Source organism: Zootermopsis nevadensis, unplaced genomic scaffold (genome assembly GCF_977971745.1).
Source record: "Zootermopsis nevadensis isolate Lab colony 2312 unplaced genomic scaffold, Znev_1.0 Znev_ptg000030l, whole genome shotgun sequence".
Lineage (NCBI taxonomy): Eukaryota > Metazoa > Arthropoda > Insecta > Blattodea > Termopsidae > Zootermopsis > Zootermopsis nevadensis.
In genome coordinates, this window is record NW_028259162.1 from 608,517 (window position 1) to 631,157 (window position 22,641).

Genomic DNA, 22,641 nt, shown 5'->3' on the forward strand with positions numbered 1-22,641 from the left:
ATGCCCGTGCGATGAATCAATCATCCTGAAAGGGCTTTGTGGGATGGCGAAACAGAACGGAAGAAGTCTTTTGTACCATAAAAAGTTGCAAACAGTTTAGTGCTCTTGTAATTTTCATTATAGGAAAAGTTGTTGTGCCTACAAAGGAACATGCAGGCCTACTATTTTTAATATTGTATTAGATCTTTTGTAATTGGCTGCTGAACTATGCTACTATATCATATTATTTCACAAGTTCTGTTTGTAAATGACTGATGTCAGTGGGGGATGTCACAGGTTCAGTTTGCATCTGGAACTGACTGTATACCGGAGATTATTATAGATTATTTCACATCAAATAGGAATATAATGGGCAACGGCCCACCTAACAAAGACAATTGGAAGACCTACGTGTAGATGAGACGATAATATTAAAATCGATTTTATAGACCCTTGGTGGGAAGGTGTGTGGTGTATTTCTAAACTGAAATTAATTGTATAGTTGTGACTGGCTGAGAGCTGATTAATTATTTATTATGACGGAATTAAGAATTCAACTATTTTCATATTTCTCCAGAGAAATATTAAAGCTATCATTTCGGATCAAGCTGCAGGGTACATGTTCAAACAAAATCTCTGCGATTAATCAGGTTCAAAACTTCTGCAGTCCTCGTTTCAGATAGCAGAGTAGCTGATGTCACAGGTGTTATAAACTCTGATTTATACTTTGATTAGAAAAATGTGGCGGACAATTTGCGTGTTTCATCGATGTGGTTTCGGGATGTTTTGTTTTCCACAATGGCAGTACCGTCTCGTTGCAAGGTACGTGTTCAAACAAAGATCTCTGCGATTATTCAGGTTCGTACTTCTGCAGTCATTCGTTTCAGATAGCAGAGTAGCTGTTGTTACCGGTGTTATAAACACAGATTAATACTTTGATTAGAAAAATGTAGCGGACAATTTGCATGTTTCTTCGATGTGGTTTCGGGATATTTTGTTTTCCACAATGGCAGTGCCGTCTCGTTGTGGATGCAGGATACGAACGCCACTTTAAAATGTGTTGTTAAGTTTAGACAAGAATAAAAGTGTTTTGCAAATAGTAGGACGTGTATTTTAGTAATTACGACAAGTGCTGTGTATTTTACGAATGTGAAGTAGGATGTGGCCAAAGTTCATGACATTAAATTGTGATCTCTCAATGTATTATAAAATGGCAATCGCGAGCGTGGGACTGTTTGTTGTTGCTGCGTCAGTGTTCTAAAAGTGTAGCAGTGATGTCTTGTCTACAAACTGGAGGTAAGTCTGTTTGTTTGCATTACACAAAATACTACATTGTTAGTTTTTGGGTATGTCAAATTTTGCCCATAAATGTCCTGTTGAATACTTTTGTACATTATTCGTAATCAAATATATCACGCATACCATATTGCCATGCAAATTTTAATACCCCACGTTAAGGTTATTGAAAGGCTTGTATCCGGGATAGATGTACCAACCTTTATAATCGTAATTATGTAATTTTCTTACCGAAGTAACTTTTTATTAGGACTTTAATATTGTTTATATGACGATGCTGTTAAGGTTTCTTCGATACAGTTAGCAGATTACAGTGAAGGCCTCCCTAGGCGAATGTAACTAGACCTAACCATACCAAACGAAACACAGCGGATCAGTGCGGAATGACGAGGTTGCAACCCAGCCTTGCTGTAATATGTATAACACGAAAACTAAGATAGCGAATTCCAGAAGTAATAACTGTTTTCGGTGGGTATAGTTTTATTTGTTTTGTCTTGTTTTATGTGTTATAGTAGTTACAGATTTGATTTATGAAGTGATTATAATCAGATTTTTAAAGTATCCGGAGATTGCCATCAAAGTGATCGCTTAGTATTTATTATCTTGGTCAATAGATGGCTTATAGGGTGCGTGTTGATATAGCTTACAATTTATTATTTGCTGAGACAGGCGCTAGGGATCAGGTGTATCGAATTTTAAAAGATTTCTGTAATGCAAAAGACACATGGCCGTGTGGCGGGTTAACACAATCTCCATACCCGCTACAATGACGATGGCTTATTTTTGCGTGGTGGATCGATACGGAGTAGTGTTCGCGGCGAAGTTATAAAAATGAACTTGTTGACTGTGATGCAGTTTTTAGTGTTTTGCAAGACGCCATCAGAATTAGACTCTGGGTTCGAGAGTGAATGGCGTGCAGGCAAACTGGACTGCCGATCAGTTTTATTTCGTTGGCGGAAATGCTACAATATTTAGACATCGCGTAATGTGACACATCGTGAGCGAATTTTATTTATTGTTTGTTTTTAATTTACAAGTTTCATTCTAGCATAGATTTATGATTTCAGTTTCAATTCGATTGAAAAATAATATTCAGCAGGTCCTGATTCGTTATGTATAGTGATCCAAGCCCAGTAGCGAATTTTAAGTATCCACACATTTACGAAAGGGTATTATAGTGTGTTATTTTAAAATAAATACGGGAGTCAGATACATTTTTAAGGTAGCTGTCTTCTGGGTTGTAGCACCGTGGTTCTACCAGGCTACGCGGCACTACAACTCGAAAGACAGCCATCTTCGGACTCACCGCCGTGGAAACATATAAATGTTTGTCTGGAAGCCATCTTAATTCTGTGAGACTTACGTAATCTTTTTATTATGATTAAAATAAATCCTATCAGATATTTTGATTTTACAAAGGCTATCAGATATGATCATTCCTTTTTTTTTTAAGAATAAATTTTTGAAAATAGAAAATAAACAGCCAATATTATTCATAAGAATCGAATTTCCGATTTTATCGATTAATGATTTGAAATGGTTGGTACAGAGTGGTTGCGTGTACTGGAGTTTGATGTTTTGTAATTTTAATTTATATTTATTGAGGCTGTAGTTTGAACACTGAGAACTTTAGTTAGTTATGTAATGATTTAAACTTTTTACTCGGGAAAGTCCACGGACTTCCCTTGCAGGAACTGCGTTTTCCCATTCTGTGTAACCTGAGCTCATATCCCGGTGACACATAACATGAACTCCCTCGTATTTGGAAGGGTCTTCCTCACGCAACGATGGCTGATTACGTGATTAAGACGAACTGAAGTCATTGAAGACTGCCATAGAGGCTGCGTCTTTGTTTTCCTCACTGATTTGTGTTCGATTCCTGACAGGTGCTGTCTCGTCCAGACCGACTGTGATGAACAACAAACATCCAATAGTGAAGCTGCCATTAGTTTCCTTCTATTGTCAAAGCCCATGGCACAGAGCAAGAACCCATCTGTACTTTGTATTAAACACAAATCAAAAATTAATTAATTTTTAAACCCGCGCCTTGTTTTCATTTTAAATTGAAAGCATTTTAGTTGTAGAGAATAATTAAATTTTTGTGCAAGTAATAATGACTGTGTCATATGATACCTGCACTGTTTATTAACTCTGTCATTACCAGATCGTTCTTCGTAATGAGCGAACGGCAAGATCATTGAAGTGTGTAAAACGCGAAAGACTGCGTGCAGGTGGCAGCTCTGCGGCCCACAAACCACAGCGTAAATTCCCATTATTATTGTAGTTTGCGTGTTTCAAAATGAACTATTTATTATTTGTGTTTTTGTTACACAAAGTTCACCAAATAAATGCGTAATGGGGAGGTAATTTTTGCCTGTCTGCGACACGACTGTCCAAACGTGTAACCAGTTAATTAGAATCTGACAATCGAAGTGTCCGATTCATTTAATTTTTTAAACAAATCAGTTCAAGTGCAATTCTTACTGCGCGCAAAGCTCGAGTCTGTGGTTTGTTTAACGACGCTGTTATATCTCGTATTGTTTGATGTGTGGCTGTGTCACTTTCCTCGACAAAGGTTCATGTGGGTCTGGACCCATGGGCTGAGTGAGCTCGCTGTTTGGAATTCGGTTTCATGAATACGAACTGCGTATCATTTTGGCCGGTTCGTGCGTTCGTCCACACATGCGCGCGGGCTCCGGTCCGGATTGGACCCGGACTTTGAGTGCGCTCGCTCGGGCCCCGCGCGTCTTTCTCGCCAGTTGGGTGACAACGCGCGTCGCGACTTGACAAGTTACACCGTGCGAACCATCAGATCGCTCTCGTGGCGCCCGGCGTGATTGTACTCAGGCTCTCCAACCGGTAGGAAAGACCACCCCCCCACCACCACCACCAAATATACGGGTGTTTATTGTGGTATTTGGAGTAGTCACCACAAAAATTTCTGCAGTGGTTGAAATTTGGCTTTCGTAGCAAAAGTAAGCACTGTTTAAATGCGCACTTGTTACAGAAAGTAGTTTACGTGAATGACATTTTAATTTGTTGTCTGTCATGACGATAGTGAGTAATACTGTATTTATTTATATATTGCAATATATTTAATGGTATATTTAACGACGCTGCCAGTAACTCAGTTTATATGACCTTGAATGATAGGGCGAGTAGTGAATAATGGTTTTAATCGTGGCCCAGTTTAACGAACTGTCCCGACATTAGCTTCGAGACACTGACGAAAAATATGATAAATCTGTCACCTTATCCGGTATTCGGGCGGAGAATAATGCAATAAAACACGTCTGTCCTGTTAGCTAGATTCCGGATCGAATGTTGTTAAGTGATTACGATTATCATCAGTTGTTCTCAGCAAAATGCGAAACGTAATTTCTTTCGGACGTTAATCAGCGTTTGTATGAGCTTTTAAGTGAGTGTCGAGCACGTTAAGAAATAGGTTATTGTCTCTTGTCAACGTATTTGCTAGAGTAGGCATAATTTTAGTGACTTTTCAATTAACTGAAAAGGTATTTACGTAAATTATCTTGATTTATAACACTGAGGCTCGCGGATGTTGAGTCAGGTTTGAAAAAAAATTCAGAATTCCCTGATATACGCCTTGTACTCTAAATGTGGATAGAGGTGTGCAGTTGATTTATTCTGTCGTACATTTAAACGGATTTGCGTTTATTTTAATTTATTTCCAAAAGTGTATTGGATTATGCGCTGCGTAGTTCTTATTACAGCATTAAAAATTGTAAGTAATCGAACCTGGCAAGGTGACGTGTGACGAGATCTGCCACTCACCCCATTTTGAACGCCTCCTTGTTGATGGACTGTCCATTAGAGCAAAAGTACGCTTTCTATGACAGTCATGGTAGTCACTTGAAACTTCGCCATTTGCGTCCGCCATCTTTAGTGATGGATATTCTCGTTCGTAGCAGTGGATAGGCCGAGGTCGTTCTGACCTCTTCTTACGAGTTGGTATTAACGATTTCCGTGCTATTACGACACGGAGATTCGATCACAAAGCCAGTTTTTGCAGTGGATTGTTTCTGTGTCACTTGGATCAGGTAGCTCGGTGTTTGTATCTGTACACCTTTTTGTGTTTTCCAGGGAGTATTACTTTTAAATCAGCGCCACTTCGTTAACATAATTTTTATCTCACCATAATCAACTTCGTCCTGTTTCGTTCTACGGTATAATTGACTTCTACAGTTGGTACGGTTGTTAAAACAAGGGAGATGAAACGTTATGAGTTTCGCAGTGTCAAGATTTTAAAAATAATGCAGCGCTGGTTAAGTAGACGGCTGTGTTATGCAGAAGTTGGCTGTCTCCCGAGGAGTGACAGGGAGGACAGCTGTTCCTCAAGCCTGGGTCATATCTGGAGGACCCGTCGTTCTGTCACGCCATCACGAACTATCCCCCTCAGATATTACGCACACACTGTTTTGCGAGTAGCAGGCAGAAAACGTTCTTCTATTCTTAACTCTCACAAAGAATTTATTGAAGTTAGGTGCTGAGACCTTCAGACTCCACGGATTCCGTGGAGAAACTTGTTGAAACAAATGAATTTTAAACTATCCAGCGGTGCACGTAGGTGTTTCAGATGAAAGACGTTCCTCTGTCTTTGCTCCGCCTCACGGCGAGACGCGCGTTCCAATCTTCAGGTTCTGTAACAGAAATATTCAAGACGTGGACGTCAGGAACTTGAAAAGGCCTCGGGGGGGGGGGCTCTTAAATTTGAAATTATACTTTAAGTATAAAAGTCCCGTAAAAGCTGATAGCTAGGATGTTCAATATTTTTGTGACGTTGATGATTTTTAAAGATTATCAGGAATAACAAAATGTCGTTAGTAAATTTAACGGGATACATTTGTCCCAAAACGTTGTGTTTCTTACTGGTGAAAATATTTTCCATGTGTTTATAAGTTTTTTTTTTGGGGTGGGGCTACTGATTTACATTAAGTCAATTAATTATAGAAGCGGGCAGAAATTCGAATAGACCCATATGACATTTATGTTCTGAATGCATGAAGAGGAGTCGAATACAATGGAAGAAGACAAATGAACTGCTTCTTATCATTGTATTTGTTGGTTGTTCGACTTTGTTTTGGTGGGTTTAGGGGAGAATAACTTATGATCTTGTCTTAACCCTTTGAGGCCACGAAATTTGTCTAAACAACGCTATGCCGCGACCCGTCTCCATAGTTAAGCATCTGTTTGTTAATGCTGTATAGCGAAGTAATTGTTGTTTATTCTTAGAATAGTACGAAAATCAGTGACACACTTTGTGGAAAAAATTTAGTCACTGGTTATAAGTGCGGAGACGTTCGAATGGCGGATGCACGCTGTAAACTGACGGCAAAGTTTGGAAATACGTATAAAATGTGTCGTTAAAAATGTTCAATAACGCAGAGTACTATCCGTAAAATTGAAATCTTATAACGAGCTCATAAAATTAACTTTATACAATGAAGGAAGAATATTGCACAGACAGAATTGAAAGATTATGATGACGATGGCAAGGTCGGTTGATTCTGTGTGGGCACAGAAAGTTTTCGCATGAAAATAACGCGTTTATGAAATGTTTCGTGCGGAGATGAGAATTAGAATTTGTGCTGTAATGACGCGGAATCGTAACAAATGAAGGCACAAATGCGTGAGAGGAGTTACGTCGTTGCGTGGCGTAGAACAGTAGCAGGAAGGTCCCTGATTCATTTGAAGTTACTCTCGATAGTCTACCCTGACGATACTTGGCGTCAGTCTGTTTATATATAGCTTCGTGTTCTGGAGACCCTGGGTTCAAATATCACTCGGGAGACGAGCTGTCCTGACTCAGGTTTCTCATTCGATCTTACCAGGCAGATGCGAGGACCACTTTCGCTCTCTTCCAGATACTTTCCAGTTCATTATTCATTAATCGTCCGTCGCTGTGGAGATCGGGCGATTGTTTGCAAGAATCGTTTTGCGTCTACAATTATAAATCTGTAACCACGTATACAGAGTTCGCCTGTGATTGTCTTATCTACTTCACGTAACATTTCTCGTACTGACTCACATCCAATAACGTAAATATAAATTCGCGGATTAGTATAAGTTAATCCTTTCGTAATTTGAATTTTAGTCGTGTCACGAAACGTAGAAATACAAAGTATAAATGAATTTTTATGTGTAGAATAGGAGTGACAGTTGCAGGCTATTTCTAGGTACAATGCTGACAGTCATGTGAGGGGCCTGAGGAATGCCACGTAGCCCCTAATTCAGAATCGAAACACGTGTAAATTTTTTTTATAAATTGTATATCAAGACGAGAGAACCGTTACAGACGAAGGAACAGTAGAAGTACTTACTTGAATAATTTTAAATTAAATTTTTAACGAGACGAGTGATTTTGCCTCTGTCCTTCGGAAATCCGTTTGTTTTTATGAGGGATTTGCACAAGAAAATAAATCATATGCCACCGGAATTTTCTCGCGCGAGCCCCTAGTGTTCCGTGGAACGCTGTTTGGGAAACACTGTTTTAATGGAATCAGGAAATGTGGGAATTATGGCTCCTGAAGTATCCGAAATTGAGACAAAAGCCAAGAGGTAGTTTCGTAACACGTTTAAAAACATTCCAGTGGTTAGGTTATGGAAGTGATGACGTGGCCTTCCACAGGCCGGGGCGCAGTTTTCGCGGTCAGTTAAGTATTTTTGGAAGTTGACCGTAAACCGCCAGACTTGTTCGTCGTCTGCTGACATCCCACTGTCGCCCGATCTCACGGTCACGCGTCCGCTGTTTAACCACGGGCATTTATTTAAATGCGCTCGAAGGCGTTCAATTTGTTTCTAGGACTTTGCGCGTCGTCTGAATTTTAAGTAAAATGACGAGTCTTCCGTCTTCAGGTAAGCCTCCCTACTTCATACAAGCTCTGTGGCTCGTGGGCGTACGTATCCTCATTACAGTTGCTTCTGTTTCATATTCATGTGGTCCCTGGTTCAAATCACGGCCCGAAGGTAGGTTTTTCCGAGATTTTCCTAGGTCCCTCCAGGCAGATTTCTGGATAGTGACTTCTTTCCTACCTTTAAACTGTGCGCCTAAGCAAGATGGCGTGAGATAAGATTGATTTTGATCACTGATGTGTAATGTATCAGTCACTACAAACTCGCATTTATATGACGTTTTGTGTTGCTACGCGGCGTTTTCCGAGAACGGATTTGATCTGGCGTCTTCTTGAATTCTTTCATCAATCAGTTGAAGTCTTTGAATGGGATGTACGAGGACTGTGTGGAACTAACATTTTATAATGAATGTTTTACACATTGTAGGTCCGTATACACACGGATAAATGTGTGTGTGGGTGGGATTATTGAAAGTCGGGGGGCGCGCTCTGTTGCGGTTTAATTAAAAATGTGGCCCTTCAGTTTTGACAATTTTCTGCATTGTGGCCCAGAACGTTTGATTAAAACATCGCGTACCTACAGTGATACATCCATCAAATGAAATTCCAACGACTGAGCAATTTCAATTTATGAGGAAATTCTTCGGTGGTTTATGAATACTGAAACGCGCAAATGTGTGTCTAATCTAATGCGAATTAGGGCTCTAATCGCCGTCTCGTAATTTGAATATTCAATGTCAAACGCTTGATGTAGTGGTAAATCACTTCTACCACAGTCCATTTTGGATATTTCTGATTATTCTAAGAAATGCCTTTGCGCTTATTAATTAGTTGAATCTGCCTGTAAATACGATTTGTACTTCAGCTGTGTTTGTACAATTTCTAATTCTCAATATTTGTTAGGTAAGTGCGGTAAGTCCATGGACCATTGAAATTCGACGTAAGTGTACTTACTTATCCCGTGGAGCCAACAGTCGGTGTCTCTCAAGAAATTATATAGTTTTATTGATTCATTGCCGTGTTCACAAAAGCCAGTTATTATCCCGCGCAAGATGAACCTGGTCCATATCACCCCATCTTATTTCTGTAAGATCCATTTTAGTATTATCCTCCCACCTAAGTCTAGGTCTTCCCAGTGGTCTCTTTCCTTGTGCTTTGCTCACCAAAACCCTGTACGCGTTCCTCTCCCCTCCCATGCGGGCTACTTACGTGTGACAGATGAAAAACGCATCCAAGATTTTGCTGGACCAAACAGCACTCGTTGTTCGAAGGACGAGTTGCATGGTTACTAGGCAACGCTCAAGTCCGACGACGTATTGATGTTGAAAATTAGCAACAAAGAAGAAGGACCATCTGTTACAGTCCTGCAAATGCACTGATCATATTAAGACTCTTTACAAACGAGTACAGCAGGACCGATACCCGAAGGAGCTGAAAGTTGGGTGTCGTTTCGGTATTGCCGGGGCATTTTAACGATGTGATTGTTCTCCTAGAAGTGTCTTTTGTGGTTATATTAAATGTGTACATTTGTGTTCTAGGGTTTCCGTTTGAGCGAGGCTGGAAACTGCAGGCGCTGGAACGAGGAGGACGCCATTTCCAAAACAAGGTAAGAAAACGTGCGTCGTTACTTTAGGCTGCAATACTGAGCGTGTACATTGATTTGTCTTTTCAGCAGTGCACGAATTTATTACTCTAATCACGCAAATACCAAAAACATTCAGTGGCACTCCTATATTATTAAAAATAATGACAGCAAACAAAATGCTGACGTTTGTCTCAAAGAAAAATGTATTTATTTATGTCAGGAGAGTGGTTTTTTTTTAATACTGTAATGAACTTCCGGATTACATAAAAGGCTGGAAATTTATCGACTAGCTGAACGACTATCAGCTCCTCAAAACGCGCTCTTCTGCGTGGAGTTGTATACGCCAGTGACGCCATCTTCCGTTAACAGCGTCGTTTGTCAGCAAAACTCGAGCTACCGTCAGCAGCACGTCCTTACAACTTTTCACTCCTTTTACGCCGTGCGTGGGCTTTTCGTCGTTCCTCGTGTAATTAACGCGCGTTGATCTGACTTAAAACGAACTCTCCAGTTTTAAGATCACACCCGTTTTCCTGCAAAGTCCTCTCTGCAGTTCTGTCTTCTGGCGTAAATCAGCTGGCTCTCCCTGTTGGCGTGGCACCAAATACTAAAAGTCTTAAAGCCTACAAGTTTCCTTTTTTCCTGGAGGTAGGAATAGGCTGGTAATTTCTCTGCGATTTTCTTAAGCAGTAATGGTTTTCTTCGCGGTACGGGCTGGATTCTTAAAAGTTATTTAAACGAGTTTTATTTATCGGGAGCATTAACCAGTTGATCTTCGTAATGGTGAAGTGTAGTGTTTTCTTCGCGGTACGGGCTGAATTCTAAAATGTTAATTAGACGAGCTTCGGCTTCAAAGGGCACAGATTTGAGGATTCGCGGCGGTGAATTTTGGCCACCGGAAGACCTGCCAGAACCCCCAGTCGATTTAACCGTATTCTGCGCTCTTTTACCCAGTATCTGCACCGGAAACTGGGAACGCTGCCACTCGTGGGTTCATGCACGCCCTGGATCTATGCGTCGATGTTCAAAGCTGCAGTATCTTTGATCTGTTGCAAATTATTCCGACAGCCACACTCCTGCATTTCCGTCGGATGCCTCATTCATGTTCCCATAACTAATCACAGCTACTGGACGTAGAAGTCTCCAAACTGTCGGCCGCGGACCTAGAGTGGCCCGCGAGCTTGATTCAGGTGGTTCGCGGAACAAGTGGGGTTGCAAGATTTATTAAATTAAATCAATAAAAATTAATTTACAAGTATAGCAGTGAAGATATTTGCACATTAAAGTGCCCTTTTGTTTGTTAGAGGGTAGGTAGGAAAGTCGTCGAGTCATTCGCGAAGACCCTGCGCAATTTTAGTTCTCCGGGAAGGAAAAATGGGAAATCCTTCCCACAAACTTTTTTGTGTACTGTGGTAGAAGTTTATCATCGTTTCAGAGCTTCTTGCTGCCTCCATCATCAGGGCGATGAGCTGTTATCATCATCCTGACTCACCGCCGTGAAAACGTCAAATACCACTGAAGAAGTAGATACCATATTACGTTCACTGGTTTATGTAAAGGTAGATGCGTGTATTAGTACTCATTTAAGGGGGGGAACAAATACCAGATTTTAGTAAGTTATATATGAGGACTGCTGGTTTTTGGGTTACGACGCGGACGACCTGTGGTCTTGTACGTTTTTACCGAATTCTCATAGGAACTTGTCGCTGTCTTATTTAGGATAGAGGTGCAGGTTATGTTTCTCCGAAACGTCAGTGATCACATCGAAGAATAAATGGCGCCATACCCCAGACGACGAGAATCCTTGTAGTAAACGTCAGATCACGACATACGATCTGTTGAGAGGGCCAGATGGGGCATCGCTTGAGGCGACGAGTTGACATACCCCTTACCCCCTGCGCTTCTTGGTAGCATCCTGTCTAATTGGGGACTGTGCCGTGTTGTGCGAACCTCAGAGACCTGCATTAGTCTCCGCCCTGACGCCTTCCATAAACCGCGACGCTTGTAATTACGGCTGATGCAGTGCGATGTGGCCGCAGGGGAATCCTTCACGTCAGAGGTTGTTCCGTTCTTAGTGGAACGGGTCACTCGGAAAACTATAATTTTCGACGGAATTTGTTCTTCCTTTAAACGCCTTCGGGCCAACAAGCATCGTCTGTGTCTCTGACTGATGACGTTTGTACGTTGCCTGACAGTGAAGCAGGGTAATGTGAAGTGGCGAGTCCAGGTCATGACGCAGAACGCTGTACCGTGGACACAGTTTTGATCCACTCAGTCCAAAATCAAAATGGGGTCTAGATCAGAGGATGTGACGATACGGACTACGTAGGTTTTGTTATAAACATTACACTGCTTATTTACAAGTTGTTTTAGAGGCGAAGGTTTCCGAATAAAAAATTAACAGATAAATGAAAACATTTCGTAAAAGTTATTGGTTTTATAGCATGAGTTTTCTAGAACAGTGATTCTCAACCTGGCATTTATTCTGTCTAATAAATCCACTCAATCCTCATCTGACTGCTAGAGCCATCTAGTAGACAATTAGGAGAGACATAGGTGAGAAATGGCCGCTGAATTTTGCTTACGAAACATCTCGTTCGTGCGTGTAAGGTTCTTTTACATGCTGTAAATCCGAAAGAAGTTTTTATCATCGACCTCGGCCGGGTTTGAACCCGCGAACCTTGGGGTCTAGTGACGAGGACGCTAAGCCTCTCCATAAAATCGCAACTTTCAGTGCCAGAAGTCGGAACTGGTATTCAGGAGTGCGAGAGGCGGTGGTTTTCCGAAGGACCTGAGTGAGGCAACTATTAAGAATGCCGTAAGTTCAACGTGACCTGCCCTTTATCTCGTATCTTCGCCTGAGATCTTTGCCACCCGTCGTACCGCGAATCGATAACCCCCAACACAGTGGTCATGGAAACAGAACTTACGTTTATATTTGTTTCTTGTTATGCGTTGGTACTTTGCGTGCAGTGCGTAAATGAGCTCATAATGGCGAGTCGTGATTTGTTGGTTCCGAGTATACTCGATAGATTTATATTAAATTTGGCCTTGTGTCCCTACCCTTGTGGGAATAAATTAATCTTGGTTCATATCTGCCAAATGTAACCTCTATTTGGTACGAAGCTCAGATGCAACGTTTAATATTGTTTCCAGATCGATTAATCGTAGAAAACACACGAAGATGCCATAGATCTAGCACAAATTTATTACCGGTGAATATCTGACAAAGTAAGAAAAAATATATAAACATTACTTTTGCAAGAGCAGACAAACCTAATTGCAATAAGGAATAAATAGGCTTCATTTTCGGAAGGAAATAAGTTGAGGAAAGTAATTGGCGTATTTAATTGAAGCAATATTAATTAAGAATGATAATTAATTCAAAGAGACATATAATAATAATTATTGTTATTATTTAAAATATAAAATTTATGTCATGTGAGTGGCTGTGCGATGTAGTGGCCATAAGGTGAGCAAAGGACCCTATTGAAGTGAGTGAGTGAGTGCAATAGCACTGAAAGACACATCGTGTACATTGGTCAGGTCTTCGAGATTAAACGTTTGATTACGAGAAGAAAAAAATAAATTGCATTTGTTCTGGTTGCAAGATTTGTACGGCAATGGAGGACTCTTGATTAAGTGAGGTTTGGTTGGGGTTGGTCTATTCTCGATTGCACTAAATCAGCTGGACCTCTTTCAACAGTCTCCATTTTAATTGTTCGCTTGCAGGCGAAATCATGCAAACGATTTAATCGTGGAAGTGGCGATACCAGCGAAGGACGAAGTTAATCAAATGAAAGCTGATTTTTTATGTTTGCGACTAATTACAACTTCGCCTCTCAGTTCTTCTGTTTCCAGGCGCTAATCGCCATTCCACTGTTTCTCCACGTTCGTATATCATCGCTCCGCGCGGTGTGCGACAGCCCAGAGGCACGTTATAATGCCCTCGGTCCTACGCCAAGGGCTTAATCTCTGACCCCGTCCCTTGGCTGTTCTCGGAGGAGGGGTGGTTTAAGTGGTTTTTTTCTGGTTGAGGGCGTGTGACTGTGTGTTGTAGTGGCATTGATCAATGCTCTAGTTCCATAACAAGGGGGATCGATTTAAATATCGATTGCAAAGCGCAGGCAGTCACATCATTTGGATTCAATGCCGGGGGGAGACGGGATTGCAGTTTTAAGCACGTGGCTACCGATTCGTCTGTTTGCTTGTTGTTAAGAGATGTTTCATGCTCAGTGTAAAATAATCTGAGACTGAATGGCACGATTTATACTCTGTCATGATAGTCGAGGACAGTTGTGTGGTGTCAGCTTGAACTGAGTTGCATTTCTTTGTATTTAAATTCATTAAAATTTAAAAAGTTTGTCAGTACAGAATTCGCGGGTTACCTGTAGTTAAATTCTCGTGGTATTCGGTTTTATTCTACAGATAGAAATACTTGGGCGCGTGTGGGAGTATAATAGGGTAATACGATTTGGGGTGTGGACTGTGGATACATCTGGCTCAGGGTGGGAACTGGCGATGGACGCGTCTGAAGTCGGTAATGAAACTTTGGGTCCCGTGAATGGCTTGAAGTTCCTTTTGACTGGCTGAATTCTCTGTTAGGCTCCTCAAGAAGGACTGTGCTCCATAGAGTATGCGCGCGGAGGATCACACTTGTTCATGCGAGTTTTACTACACAGAAATAGGATTTAAGAGGTTTTTGCGCCTTTCTGTGTTTTTAAAATACGATCTAAGAATGAAACAGGCAAAATTATTTTATTTCGTAAGCTACGAATGGGATAAAAATGATTTTGGATGCACTGTCAAGACTTTTCGCGTCTTCCAAGTTTTGTGTGAAGTTTCGAGAGGCACAGACGTAATCGTCCACTTCATGTCACTTTCATTTCGCTTCTATCCTCCAGGCAAAACTTCTGTTTAGTCGAAGCATTGAAAAACCATGTCGTTACCTCTTGCGAACTTTTTCGTCAGCCCGCGTCATGCCTCGATCTGTAGTGTCGCAGAAGTTTCAGTATATAGAGCATTGTCCCGCAACCAGTGTGCCGTCACAGGGTTTAGGGTGTGGCGCTCGAATTTTTATAAGTAATTGTGTTTCGTATCTTCTTTTCGCGAGGCGATATTTTTCACGTGCCGTCATGTGTCTTTGGCAAATAAGGGTGTGTCGCGGGCGAAGAAATTTTGCGGAACACTGGGATGGAGCAACGCAGTGCATATCCAAAGAGGGTGCATAGGCCTATGTCTGTTTTGGTATGTTCTTACTACTACTGCTGCTTATTAGTATCTTTGATGAGGCCTTGTAAGTTCCAAATAAATAACGATATATCCGGCAAGGTGGCTAGGTGTAGGTCTCACACATCGCTATCCGACCACTCCGACAAGTTTTCCGTGATATTCATCATTTAAACCACACAACTGCAGAGACGCAACACTGAAATACGATGCGAGACTCTCACTCTGCTATCAGGTTAACAGAAGAGTCCATCCTCTTATATCGGTTGGCGCGACATAACATCTGCAGTTGATACAGCATCTTTAGGTAACCTACTGTTTATCTAGCACATTAATATGTGGGAGAAAGGAACAACAGTTATAACCTGCTGATTAAAAGAAGGCACTAGCGAAAATCACTAATAAAATTCTTATGAAATAAACGAATACAATTTGTATTTTTCTTTTAAAGTAACGTCGCCATTGCGTAAATAATTGGGGTGGGGGTTAGTTAGGAGTGACTTGAGCCATTCTTGTATCGCTGTAGGTCAAAACATTGAATAGGGTGGCGGACTCCATAACGAGAAATACAGAAAGTGACCTCCGGTGCAAGGCTTGGATGTAAAGTAGTTCTCATGAATTATGAAAAAAACGCGTCTCTCAAAAATGTATGCACTGCCACGCGGCAGTGATCCTGACGAGAAATATCAGCGGACAAATTCACGAGGTTTTACGATACACACGCGAAGACCTACTTGAATATTTGATGTTAGCCGTACGGAATTTATTACAGAACTGTTGATAGCGATTCTAATCCATCACTTGTAAAGTTGGAGCGTTGCGGTTGGCAGAATAATTAGGTTTTACCATGACACTGAGAGCCTCCAGGCCTCGTGTACAGTAAGAATCGTGGACTCTTTCCCTGGGGTTAAAGGAGCTTCAGCTTTTAAATTAGTGGCTATCCAGCGTGAATATCTGTATTTGTTATCGATTTTATATACCTGGACGCAACTTAAATTGTTTGCTCTGTCGCCATGTTTGTAATTTCAAAACATTAATAGTATTTCAGTGTCGATCGCTGTGTTTACAAGCGGTCACTCAGGTGGGGATAGTCGGCCGCTGCTCGCATCAAGTCGGAACGATCCGTAGTTCATCTCACGGCTGCGTTGTCTAGAAGACACATACATTTTACTTGGCTTGAAGGTTTTTCAATCGGCAAGAGAGGATGTGAGGGAAATTTGATATGTGAAATTGAACAGCGTGCATGTCTGTATTGTTGGTTATGCAGCTCGCGGAATTTATTTGAAAGATGTGAGCGCTGGAGTTAAGTAAAGGCGAAAGTTGCCAGACAATGTTTAACGGAGTGCATCTTCAAGGACTCTTGTGCCAGGCGTTTTCCTGGCGTGGGCGGTTTCTGTTAAGAGACGACGCTTTTTTCCGGTGATGACGACAGGCGTCACTTATTGGCAGCTTCTGTAGATGCGTCACGTGCGTCGCGCGTCTTTGTTGTCCGCGTCGTGTCTCGTGAATCGCAAAAAAACTTAATAAATGGCCGCGTGGTTTTGCAGCCGAAGTATTTTTTCTTTTCTTTTTTTTGAGTGGCGTAAGCGACGAATGCTTTTACAACTGTGTATTTTTGCAGTACACTTTTGTATAAGAAACGCGGTTAGGGAATTTGTCATTTGTTTATTTAACTTATTTGGTTTTGCTCCTTTCAACGTCCTTTCTGTTTTTCTTATCCTTTGTATATTTTTCTGTCGCTCTGTGATAATTTGTTATTCCTTGTGTTTCCCCGTTTACGTATTCTTGCCTCTTATTTGTTTCAATTCTCTACACAGTTCATTTTGTTGCTTACGTCACTAATCTTCTTTTTGTCCGTCGTTCCCCTTCGTCGCTGTTTATTTTTTCTGGTTGCTGCTGGAACACTTGTTACATTTAACACATAATGACGAAGCAATTGAAACTTTTTCCACCCCCTCCGCTGTTGTCACAGTTTTGCGTTCCCTTGCAAACGTTTAATGCGCCCCCAACCCCGGCTCCCCTGCGATCGCGTGTGACGTAGAACGCGCCCGTGATGGAACGGCTGTGGTGTAATGCTGATTCAGTTTCTTGTTTGTTACCAGGGTAAACGCCCCCGATATTTTCTGTACCCTCGTCCAATTGGCCTCATAATTTTCATTCCGCACAATAATTTCGGAGACCGGAAGGAGAAATTCGATCAGTGGTTATTTCCAGGTCCAGCGTAAAGGATTTTACACAGTTAAATGTCTCTTGAAGTTTTTAAAGACGCATTTTACCCCCCCCCCCTCCCCCCCCGTATACTTGGTGTCCGCAGCGTTGACATACTTTGTCTAATTTCTTTACCGCCGAGTAATGTAAATTGATCGTAGAAGGGGTACAGACTTTCCGCAGGAAAACTGGAAAGAAAGAGATGATTTTGTAGACCTAAGCGAAGATGATTGCACAATGTTAAGTTGGATTTGAAAGAAATTCAGTTGAAGGGTGTGTACTGGATTCATCTGGCTCAGGCTAGGGTCCAGTGACGGCATTTTGTGAACACGATAATAAACTTTCAGGTTTTGTAGAAGGCGGGAAATTTCTTGTGTAGTTAAGCAACTGTTGGTACTCTGATACTTGGAGTTGGCGTTTTTATGTTGTGTGTCATTGAGAGATTTAAAGAATGCCTATGCTCCTTCTTTTCGCTGTTGTTACTGAACGTCGGGGAAGAGTGATTAGCGCTCCTGTTTTATATTCAGAGGTCCCAAGTTCATATCTCGGCTCGGAAAGCGGCTATCCTGACTGAGGTTTCTAGTATTTTTCCTCAGTCCCTCCAGGAAAATGTTGGGATAGTTCACTAAATCAGATCACGACCGCATCCTTCCTCATCCATTATAGTTCAGTTTTCATTTGACACTGTGGAGCCTAAGCTACTGACAGCGTCGTTAAATGAACAACTAACTAAAAGGTCGTCTAAACGCTGGTGATGCAACGGCGTCTTTACACGTTTTGTGCGAGACGCGTTCAGCTGTTGTTCCTGTCACAAGGCCCCGTTCTCCTTGGCATTAAATTGTCGTATTGCGTGTCTTCGCGTGTTTTTATTTATTTCACCGGAACATTCTAAGCCGGAACTCAGAAGAACATCTCCTCCGATACTCAGCCCAAGAAAAAAAATCGACGTCCAATTTTCTTTACACTTCGTATCTCTCACATAATCTTGAAGTAGTTACCACTAAGTTACAGCTTCCTGTAAGGTTAAAAAAGAGAAGGAATTCTGTAAGTTTTGTGTCAGAGATGGTACGCGAGCTGCTTTCGTGATGTCGACACCAGATGTCAGTGTTATCCTTGTTCCGTCTGTCTGTCTGTCCTTGTAGCATTCTTTGCAGTATAAAAAAATAACGCACTCTCTGTCCACATTCGTGGTTCATCAGTTTGAAGGCGACATTTTATTAAAATCTTAATTTGTAAGTTCGTTTCTGGAAAGAACATTATGATCTTTGGCAGTACAAAATATATTGTTGACAGACAATCGACAGAAGAGATTTTGTGTGTTCTTGAATACACCATCAGTCCGTAATTTATGGGGAGTTACTAAATAATACCAGGATAAGCAAGACTGAGGTCTTGTGGGGAGTTTAGTGTTCGGATCTGCGCGGTCGCTGAATTAGTTGCCTGTCCCTTCCCTAAACAGAATAGGAAAAATGTAATAAAAATAGTTACGTCTTGTTTATCATGAAATTATTTAATAAAGGCCTGTGTTAGAACCCCATCGCTGTATATACGCAAAATTAATTTTATAATCTGTTCCGCTGAGTGGCTAAAATTTGCCACTCAGACCTCAAAACAGTCTTGGTAATTGATGGAAATTGGATTATTGTTATTCGTCCAATTTTATTTTATCTGAATGCCACGTGGGAAAAAAAAAATCGATCACGCGTCACAAGAGACGAGGGTAATTGTTAATTTAATCACCGTTGGGACAGTCGATTGTTATAGAATATGACGTTTTTAGCCAGTTGATGCCTGATATAACGTAGATTAGTCAGACGAACAAAAGAGAGTTTTTTAATATGCAGTTTTTGAATAAGAGCCGCTGAGGTATGGAATAAATGAGATTTTAGAATATGAGAACGCTATGATATTGAGTGTTAGAAGCGTCTCTCCTCAAAATAAGCCCCATAAAATTTATAACAGAGCTGACTTTTTGTACTTTAAATTAAGTGAGGAAACCTGGCACATTGCGAACTGCATGCATGTGACATGTATAAATTATAACATCCAGTTATTTTTTATTGATTTGTTAATTGGCAATGGAATACGCACATATGTCTCTGAGTGAGTTTTAGTTTTGAGATTTATCAACTGGTTAATCCTGTTTAAGAAAATAATCCCTGTTTACACCGAGAATCCGCCACGGTGGTCTAGCGGTTAGAACGCTGGCCTTGTAATCCTGGGGTCTCGGGTTCGATTCCCGGCGGTGCCCGAATTTATAACTTGTGTTGGGCAAGGCCGTGGTCTAGGCAACACGGAGTTTTCCTCCGTGGCATCCCAACAATTACTCCATTCACACACAGAAGAAGGCAATGGCAAACCACTTCTGGATCATCTGCCAAGAACGTATATGAACAGGTCCCAGTCCGAGAAAAGGATCGAAGGATCCTGTTCATATGGACCTGTCGTCACACAGAACACTAAATAATAAATAACACCGAGAATCATACATATAAAATGCAGAGATGCTGATTGTTAAAACAGGTGGTATAAAAATTACCACAGGGCTTCAATGTTCTATCTGACTAAACGGTGCTACAACCCGGAAGGTGGTTATCTTAATGAAAACGAACGGTCGGATTTCAAAACACGTGGGAAGTTTGTTGATCAGCTGAGCGACTACTAGTTTCTTCAGCTACACTTTGTTTAATCGAGCTGGAATCTGTAAGCGTTTTCATTTTTTTAAAAAAATGTAGGTCGTTTCGAGGTGCGCAGATCTGACGAAGAACCACCGTTGTCGTGGAAACGGGAGCGTCTGAGTAAAAGTGAGAAAGTGGCAGAAATTGTGACGTCGAAATGAAATTTGATGTAATTCAACTCATTCTGTTTTGAGAGATTTGCTGCGCCTGGCACATTGGCAGCTCAGTTTGTCATATGTAAACTGCATTAAGCTGTCGCGTTAAGTATTTAAGTAGATTTAATTTGTTGAGAATTTTTGGGGATATTTAAACTGCATACACGCGGCCGGATGGGAAATGATGTATTGGACTACGAAAGCTTTGCCCAGCTGTTCGCCGTGCGCTTTCGGCAACTACTTCACCACTTCTGTGGTGCGGGCCTACATACATATCCGGCGTCGACATTTAAAGGACTTTGTAGGATTTCAGGCTTTTCATGGCGGCGTGTCCGAAGATGGTTGTCTTTTAAATAAATTTCTCACTTCCAGTCTCTGACAGCCTTCAAACTTTCTACGTATCTGCTCAGTGTTCTTATCAATACTGTACCTCTCAGAATATTCAGAACCCGTCCACGTCTTTCCTGTCGTCACAATTCAAAGTTTAAATTACATTATATTTAGATTATTCTACGGACCCTGAGTGAATTTCATTGCATCGTTGTTAAAAGGGTGATGGTATCCATAGCGGTGAGCGTGAAATGCATTGCGCCGGCCGCTTTACGACACGACAGCGATGTAATGAGTCGCCTACACCGTAGGCCACCGCGCATTAATTTGAATTTCCACTGGAAACAGAAAATTACAACGCATTCCAGGGAGAGCGCTAACCGCTGCATTATCGTGCCACGGACTGAGGGAAGTCTAGTGACTTAAGTGACCCCAAATACTAGTAGCTCAGTTGGTTTAGGCTTCCGAATGTGCGTTGGAGTAAGTAAACGACTATTGTCCCTAACAGTGGTTCCAAAATTTGTCTTCCGAGGTGCTCCACCCCTGAAACCGAGCAGTGGCGGTCGTTTCACAATCCTAAATTTGAAATTCGCTCACTATAATTTGTTGATATGCGCTGATGGGAAATGCGTACAAAAGTTTGCTTGGAAATCCTGAAGTGAACAGACCACTTCGAAGACGTAGACGTAGATGGAAAGATAATATTAAAATGGACCTTGAGGAAATAGATTGTGAGATAGATTAATATGTCTTGTGATAAGAGTCCAGTCGCGGGCTCTGGTGAATATGGCAATGAAACTTCGTGTTCCGTACAATTTGTGCGGATTCTTGATTCAGATGAAGGACCCTGATTCATGCAGTTATGTTGTTGTTTCGTGTGAAATGTGCCTCCCCCCCCCCCCCCCGGCTGGCAGGTGTGCAGGTAGGAAGACAAATACTTGCAGATAAATAGCCGTAAAGTTTTCATTTGTTTGCCTTTAAACAAATACATTAAGCTTTTTGGTGCGAAAGATACTGATTTTGTCTCGCCAAACCCGAATCCATCCGCTGTGCCTATCCGTGCGTCAGCAAATCGCATTTTTGTCCGTGAATCTCTAAAACTTTTCCCCCTCAGCGATTTTCTGTTTTCAGATGCCACCTGCCACTGTCCAAGGAGTTTTCCGCTCCATTGGCTTACAAATCCGTCGCAGTCGTTTGAATTTCTTTCTCGTTTTCTCCCTCGTAAATCGGGGTTCCGTACAATTCTTTATATCGTGTTAGTATCCAATACTGCCTTAACATCGCGTGGTTTTATTTCCTATTTTCTGTCATACTTTTTCTGTGCATTTGTTCGTCTCTGTCTACGCTCATAATACTCGGTTCGTATCTGTATCGACCGCTCAACAACCCAGAAGGCAGCCATCTTCATAATCGCAGCCACGAGAACGTCAGATCTCACCAAGTGACGCTTTGCCGTCGCTGGACCACGGATGAGCTAATCTCAATGGCTCAGATGCATTTGTCTAATTACGACCTGCTGAAGCGTACTGGTCTTGTGTTGTCGGTGACGCAGCAACTATGATAAGGCATCTGTTTCACTTTCAAGGCCCAAGGCTGTTGAAATGTGCCCGCCATGTCTATAGGCTCCCCTTGTCGTGAAGTCACGTTAACAGCGTCATTTATCCGGCTTTCGTATTTTAACCTGAAATTCGTCTTATATGCAATTCGCTGTTCATATGAATCTTTTATTAATTTGCCGGTACGGATGTAAGGCTTGAAACGAGTTTGCAAGTCCTTACAAACGCGATTGTATAATTTAAACCTGCACTTGGAGTAATTGTGAAACATTGGTTTTGGTGTTACAGGCAATGTGAAATAAAAGCAGTACTAGAATATTGATTGAATTTATTGGGACTTATATCCATTTTCCTTGCAGGCGAATTCCGATGCCCCGCCGCTTAAAACGTTCCAAATTCGCTTTGAAGATTAAAAAACGAAGTTTCCCGTAGAGAAGGAAATAATGCACTTGTAATGTTACAACATTCGCATCGCTGAGACATGTGTAGTAAGGTCTTATGAAGGTCGTCATTTTTATAACCCTTAACAGCGTGGCAAAGTAGACGACAGACGACCCTTCATCTAGGGTCTTCCTTTCTGCGATGGGTCGCTTGAATTCGCGTCAGTGAATGTCCTGGCTCTGAGCAGCAACGAGAGTCTGTCTCCGTGCTAACCTGCCCGATCTCCGGATCATTCTCCAGAGATGCTTGAGACTACTTTCAACCTCGGCGATCTCCCACTAGAAGTGTCTTGTAAAGCGTTTTCTTGCGGAAAGA

General features: G+C 41.5%; 1 protein-coding gene across 4 annotated transcripts in view; it reads left to right on the forward strand.

The window, feature by feature from the left end:
* The first annotated feature begins 798 nt into the window (after positions 1-798).
* LOC110827809 (tachykinin-like peptides receptor 99D) overlaps positions 799-22,641 on the forward strand; it is a 140,275-nt gene continuing 118,432 nt past the window's right edge. For 2 of the 4 annotated variants that reach the window (XR_015537957.1, XM_087359046.1), the window contains exons 1-2: positions 799-1,275; positions 9,686-9,753. The gene's annotated coding sequence lies outside the window, so the exon portion shown is untranslated. Of the gene's footprint in view, positions 1,276-4,096; positions 4,251-9,685; positions 9,754-22,641 lie in introns of those variants that run through there. The other 2 variants (XM_087359044.1, XM_087359045.1) reach the window with 2 other exon arrangements.